The 7,589-nt window shown below is 40.0% G+C and overlaps 1 long non-coding RNA gene across 1 annotated transcript; it reads right to left on the minus strand.

Moving 5' to 3' along the window:
- Positions 1 to 5,765: 5,765 nt before the first annotated feature.
- On the minus strand, positions 5,766 to 6,839 carry LOC133006596 (uncharacterized). Its single transcript, XR_009679123.1, has 4 exons — positions 6,646 to 6,839; positions 6,330 to 6,424; positions 6,117 to 6,210; positions 5,766 to 6,025 (listed from the first exon to the last, which is right to left on the minus strand). It is a non-coding gene; the product is annotated as an uncharacterized LOC133006596 (long non-coding RNA).
- Positions 6,840 to 7,589: the final 750 nt, after the last annotated feature.

The following is a 7,589-nucleotide window of genomic DNA, read 5'->3' on the forward strand; positions in this document are numbered from 1 at the left end:
CCAGTCAAAAGCTCACCCTGGATATTCACACTTGCTGTGACGTGGGACACCCTTAATTAGAATTTCATAGACACAGATATCTCTAAAAATATGACAAACCAAATGTGAGTGGGTTGTTTCCGGAAGGTGTATTTCAATCGGGAGAGACTTACAGAGAAATGAGTGAATTAGAATGAAATTAAATTATTGTGAAGAGAGGAAGCGACCGAGACGGTTTGAAGCGCTGGGTGAAGTTATGAGCCATTTTCAATCTATTAATATAGATTTCTGTAAAATCAATTTGGTAATGAATGTGATATTAAAACCGGCATTAATGTATTTCATCAAAGAAAAGTCATATAATCTAGTATTCAGGTCAAAAGGCAGTGAAGTTCCTCAATATGATCATGGAGTCAAACCCCATTTGATTAATTTTTCTGTTCTAACTATTCAATATAGTAATGTGTCATTACTGTATATATTATTTTTCAGTGAAAGTGGTGGATTCAGACATTCCTGCACTGGATTCAGATTGCCTACTGCACAAGGAATTCATTTTTAGAACTGTGCCTTCGGCAGAGGGTTTTAGATTTTTGAACAAAAAGAGACATTGCTTGAGTTTGCTGTGAATAAACACACCATGTTGTGATTCTGACAAACTATCTTCTCAAGGAATATCAAGTTAAATCAAATCAAATACCAAATCCACCAGAGCTAAGACCACAAGGATTACAACCTAAACTAGATTAAACTGCTGAATTTACAAAAAACAAAGTCAAAGGATTAGACAGCAAATTACTATTAATGTCCTTACATAAATTAGTTGTCAATATAAAATTGTCAATTTTCAAGTGGAGATTGGGTGTTGAGCGTGATGACAGATCATGATGGTTCCCAGTTTCCCTCTCGCAGTTGCTTTTTTCTTTAATCTCTCCTGGAGCTCAGTTTCATGAGGCCTCTGACCTCAGTGACTCTGCTTTGTTCGGCTTTGACCACGGAAGCCTCCTCAGCAGGTTTTAAACTGTAGTTGGTCAGAAGACGTCAGCTGAGTATGTGGTCCTTCTTCATATGAAACCTCATTTGTGTTCACACAGTTAAAACAATGTGGCCACGTAGATCCCAGACCAACACTGAATGCGTTTCTGAGTGATCGGATCTCAAATGTGTCCTGAATGCGTCTTGGGTGCATTCACACCTGAATTTAGAGCTGTCAGCATGTGATCGCATCACCTGACCTCGACCTAACCCTTTGAACAGGGCCTCAATCTTGTGGCGTCCAGTTGACCAAAGCTGACTCAGTCACGGACATTCGTGCTTACAGAGTTGTCACAGTCACGCTAAAGTCAGAAGCCCTCTTGGTGTAAAGTAGTTGAAACCTGATATTAACTCAATGTGACTCAGGAGGTAGAGTGGGTCATCCAGTAACTAGAAGGGTGGCAGTTCGATCCCAGTCTCCCCCATTCTGTGTACCGAAGTGTCCTTGGGCAAGATTGATGTACTGTATAAATGTGTGTTAATGGCAAAACTGAACTGTAAAGCAGGTTGAGTGTTATATAATACAGACCATTTAAAACCTCTGTAAGGGGTCAAAATACAATAATCTGCTGTTCTGTAGCAGGGCGGTTGTAACATATAGTTTTTCACCATGCTCTTATGTGAGAGTAGAGTTGTTGGAGCGTGTGTGTAAATGGTAAATGGATTTGTATTTATATAGCGTTTTTCTAGTCTGATGATGACCACTCAAAGCGCTTTACAGTACAGTTTCACATTCACCCATTCATACACACAGTCATACAGTGCATCTATTCGCAGCACTTAGTTATTCTACGGGGGGCCATTCAGGGTTCAGCGTCTTGCCCAAGGACCCTTCGGCATGCAGATGGTTCAGACTGGGGATCGAACCGCCGACCTTTAGGTTGGAGGACGACCACTCTACCCCTCAGCCACAGCCGCCCTATGGATACGTATTTGTTACCTATAAAGACCACTCAGAGCGATCAGAGCTACAAACGCACACATTAGCGCTTCGCTGTGAAAGACACATGGCGATGGGACAGTCAAACACATGTCACGCTGAGAAAGCTTTGTCAAGTGCACAGAATGACAGATCGCCCCGAGACCACCATTTACTGCCCCGGTCGGAGACGAATGAGGGATCATTTGCATTGAAATAGTGTGCCTACTGTATATGAAACAGTGATGAACGAGCACATGAGTACAGACTCAATCACTGTTTCCTCTTCTTTTCTGCATGAAGGACACGGTGCCAGGGGGGTCACATGACAGAAAAGTCCATGGGAATTGGTAGATTGATTTCTCTGAAGCTGAATTATATCAGCGTTTGAGGTATATCTCACATCACATTACTTTTATTTATGTCTCTATTCTGACCGCAGCTTCTTTTCCTTCTTTATTAATTATCTTAAGTTTTTTATAATGTCCACAATCCTATATTTTGTACATTATTTGTTCAAAAGGTTAAATCACAGGTTAAATGTATTTCATAAACTTAAAAGTAAATTTAAATCTGAAAGCCAATTGAAGTGACCAGAATAAATTGCTTTGTCTCCCTCGGAGCAGGAGCTGAGTAAATGTATAAAGTAACATACATTTCAAATAATCAGGCAAAGTAACAGTAAACAGTACTTTTACTACTACTTAATTGGAAATAACTTTTTCCAAACTTTAACCAACTTTTAACTATTTTAGTTATAAGCAGCATAGGCACATATATGTACATATGCAGACACTTGATTTATTACTCTCAAATAATGCATTGCTCACTATACTGTTGATGTACACAGCTATAAGGACATTTTACATGTATATTTATGTATATTAAAGTCAGCAATTTTACAATTATATCTCAAATTCTGGAGTTTCTGGAGGTCTAATTTAACCTCATTAATATATGGTCCTTCCATTAAAGTCATATATATGTACATATGACTGGGCTATGTCCAAACACAAAGTGTTCGTATCAGTCAATATGGATAAATATTATGATAATGTCAAATAATTATTTAATTTAAGTTTAAAATTTGTTTTTGCTCCAGAGTAAAGTTTGTGGTTTTAAACTCAACCAATGATACTTTATAAGCACAAACCATGTTAAAATCAGACAAAGATCAAATATTTGTTGTACCTTCTCACTGTGCTAACACAATGCAGAACCATTATACAGATATACTGTATATTGGAATTATCTTACAATAATTATTGATATTGTTTTATTGTCTAGCCCTACTGAGCCCTCTCTAGTGACATCTTTCTTTACCGTTTGTCCTCTTAGTCCTGAAGCCAAATAGCTGTGTCCTCGAACTGGATGGCGATGCCATTAATCTGCCCGGTGACTTTTCCACCTCTGTCATTCCTCTCTTGCCCCCAGATAATGGGCTTCTATTATGTCCACCAGTGTAATCGCTCAGACTCACTGACCACTATTGCTTTGGTCTGCTCTGGGATCGGCACACACATTTGTCTCCCACATCACAGAGAATATAGGGCACTGGTAACGCACGCTGAGGGATGGCATGGAAAAGAAAAGTTCTTGGTTCCAAATATGTCTGGAGTTAGTGGAGTAGACTGTGACCCAAATAAAACAATGGTTTTACCTGGTGTCAACTCTGTGTCTGTGACATCTGTTGTTGTTTCTAGTGTGAAAATTTGAACATGAGCAAATACAGTTTTCTATCAAACCCTTTGGTATTCATTACATCTTTGTGGTCTGTATCTTAGCCAGGTTCGGACAGCTGAATTACTGACTCATAAAAACAGTAGTATTGGTTTTTATTCTTCTAGTGCCGGAGTCAGAAGAGTAGAGTAGTTAACAGAAAAACCAAATGGTGAATATGGGGGAAAGACCAGTACAGTACAGGTGGGTATCAATGGAGCAGGCATGACAAATGATTCCATCATGTTGCAGGAACAAAACAAAGCTCTTTTAGAAGAAGCCAACATGTACATTTTGGTATGTTGGGACTTTTCATCTCTTTCCAAACAAGAGTTGACTCAGTCCATGAACCTGTTCATCAAATTCAAAGATTGGAGTGTTGAGATTAGAGCAACCCTCCATTTCCAGTGTTGAAACAGTTTTTTAAACTTTGTGAGAAGTTGTTTTGGAAAAACTCAATAAAAACGATTAATCTAAAGTTTCTATGACAGCAGCAGTTTAAGCTTGTTTTGTTGGAAGTGTTGTTTCTTAGTGGAGCTCAGTGGTGCATGGAGTCCTGCAGGTATTATACAAAACGTGTGAGTTCCTCTTTGCACTACTTTGATCCAAGTTGCAGGCGCTGTAGAGGGAAGCAGCAGGCCAAAGACACAAAGCAGATCCAGAAACACAAGTCGACAGCGGTGTACGATACGATTCTATTCAACGGCTCTTTGTTATGAATGAAAGCGAAGAGTCCTACTTGAGAGCTGTTCTTTTTATCAGTGTTCCCAAATATATTTCATCCAATGCCTGCCCTAAACTTAGAAAATCCCCTCCAGTGATGCTACTCCCCTGAACGTGAACAGTGAGGTGTAAAGGGGAGTAGTGTCACTGTGGCAACATCGGTTCTGTCAAAGCGAATGTTCTCCAAGACTGGACAAATTATCTCAGAGAGGAGAAATCTCATTAAGCCCTCAAAAGTGAGGGAACTTGCTTTCTAGAATGCAAATCAGCCATAGATGATGGCATGATGCTGTTTGAGCAGTACAAGCCTCAGATTTGAATCAAGTTGCTTAGTTTACATGAAGATAGAAAAAAAAACTAGTGAATGATGAATAAATACCCATAAATATGACCTATATAAGCATTAAGGTGACATATGGTTGAAAGGTGAATACAGTTTATACTTTACAAGTTCCACATTTTTCTGTGAGGAAATGTTTTTCAGGGCTGATGTTGGAGTCTCGTTTATTTTTTGTTTGTGTTGTTAAGCTAATATTTAGAAGTAAATGAGTCTTGTTATTTCATTAGGCTATTTTACTGTGCCAATACAAGGTTTTCTTATGTTAAGTGTTGGATGAAATGCATTCAAGGCAAGACAATGGTTTTGAGGGTTAATTCAAGTATAGTAAATTCCCTGACAATCACAGGGCGTCATCTGGTGCAATATTTACAATGCAGATTATTGACATTAGGTCTGTCAATAACAGTAATTAAGGGCTGCTAAGCCACACATGCAAGAATAACTTATCACTAGACGAAAAGCAGTATTATTGTCACAGTGAACCTCTACGGACAGGCCTAATCCCCTGCTGTAACCAACTGTTTCCATGATGTTACCTCGGCGTTCGCCAGTGAAGACAAGGTGGGTCTATCGGCGTTTGCGGACCTTAAGGGGGATTTGGAGAACAAAGGAGAGAGCCGCGGGGGGGCTCGCGCCGCCGCGCGGACCGATCGCGACGTGTGATCTAATTAGCATATGAATCGGAGTCCAGCCGCTGGCTAGAACCTCTCTCTACTCACCATTGGAGGAAACCACAGACCCTTGAAACTAATGTCACTCGTGATTGGCTGGTAGAAGTGTTGCTATTGGTCACCTTATGGGTCATTGCAGTGCACACGTGGGGTCACAGCATTCCGCACGTGGGGTAAGCCCCTCCCACACAATATTTATAATAAAAATGTATATATTATATATTATTATATATATTATTATATATTATATGTATATATTTATTATTATTTATAAGTAAGCCTTTACCAAAAGCACTGCAGTTAATTAAAACTAAACATTCATGTGATGCTTGATGCTATAGGTGAACATATTGTACAGGGAACAAATGTGAACAAGGTATATGTGGAGTGAAAGCTTTATTTACATACAGCAAAAATATTGTACAAAATCTCAGGTGAGGCTTGAAATGTTTCTCTGCAGCCTCTGGGTCATGACTTCTTTGTGGGACTCTGTCTGAATCTTCTCCAGTGTGTAGACGTCTGTGGTGTGTAGCTGTGAGATCAGTGTAGCTTCCAGTCTTATATGAAGTGTGGGACACAGGTCGGTGCGCTCCTGGCTGTGGAAGGATGGATCCATGTCATCTGTCCCGCTTCAATCAGCTGTAAACACATTCAGTAAAATTAGCACAGTTCAATGACAACATACACCTTTACATGTAACTGGAAAATTATTTAATGAATATAACCTTACCCTCTTTCTTCTCCGACAACTCCTCAATGCTGATGTAAGGTCTGGTCGGATCATACTGGCTCATAGTGTGTCTTTGTACGTCATGGACAGGCAGCTGGAAAACACCACATGTAACATGACTTTATTATTAATAAACGGAAATAGCCGCGCTGCATCACCGTTGGAAGATCCACAGCAAAAAAACACCAAAACAATTCATAAACAGTTACTTACATTCAATGGCTTAATTTTCTGCACTTTAAATCCGGACTTTCAGCGTCTCAGCCTAACGCCTCTTTGTTTGTGTGTGTGTGGGGGGGGGCCTGAGGCTGTGAAAACATACAGAAAAAAGTCACGTTGATGAAAAAACTTAACGAGAACAAACTGTTACATCTAAGTAATTCATACATATTTACACATGCACTAGATCTGCTCCAGCACTCGATGCTGTATTCGTATTTTAGCAACTTTCTCGCTATCCCAAAGAGTGGCGGACATGCTTTCAGATGTACCAGTTAGCTTAGTGGTTAGCATGGCGTCTCTAGCTCACCGTAACTCAGGGACTGTGCGTCCGTCTTCTCCGCCTCGACTCGTCCACACCGGGCCCGCGGCTCTGCTTCCCACGCACTCATCTTCTCCTCCAGGGAACAGCGTCGTGTCGACTTCAGCAAGTTATTTACCCCGAGAACAGAGTCACTCGTACGGGACAAGCTAAACACGACCCGCTTCCTGTGTGCGGGACACTCGACGCTGCTGCACGGCGTTTACGAGGCTCTGATTGGACGAGTCCATCAGCTGATGACGCGTGCGGGTGACGTGAGCAGCGGTTCCTTCATGGGATAAGTATTTGACTGAGGCCAGGTTTATTTTTTGTGGTGTTTAGTAAATTTACACACATGATTCACTCATGCTGTTCTGTGTTCGTAACCTTATAGTTGAATGCACTTATTGTAAGTCGCTTTGGATAAAAGTGTTGACTGTTTTAATGGAATACTGAGAAAGTTTAATAACAACAATTAGACAATTGAAGTTCAAATTATGAAGGAATTTAAGCTCTATATTGTGTCTCCTTTATATTTAAAATAATAATCAAACTGAGTGGAGATGTATGTTGTATCTAAACAGCCGGCTGCTGTGTTTTGTCACTGTGCAGTCCATGGGGGATTAAATATTACACTGAAAAAATAAATCATTAAATCAATGAATGTTTCATAGCAATTTTGAAAGTAGTGGTGAAAAGGTACCATTTATAATTCATGGAACAGCTTAGTTTGCCATTGACATGTGAATTTGATGCCAGTATTTTGGGAGGACAGATATTTTTATGGAAAGCCAGTAGAAGTTTGGAGCTTACAGGACACAGATGATCATACCCAGCATCATTTATTTGCTGGTAGAGGTGTGGTTTACACTTCCTCTGTGCATTTAACCAGCACAATTGAAAAAGTGACTGTAATCATGCCACTCTATACAGTTGTTGAGATTTAGGATTGT

The sequence above is a fragment of the Limanda limanda genome, chromosome 1 (genome assembly GCF_963576545.1).
Source record: "Limanda limanda chromosome 1, fLimLim1.1, whole genome shotgun sequence".
In the NCBI taxonomy this organism is placed as follows: domain Eukaryota; kingdom Metazoa; phylum Chordata; class Actinopteri; order Pleuronectiformes; family Pleuronectidae; genus Limanda; species Limanda limanda.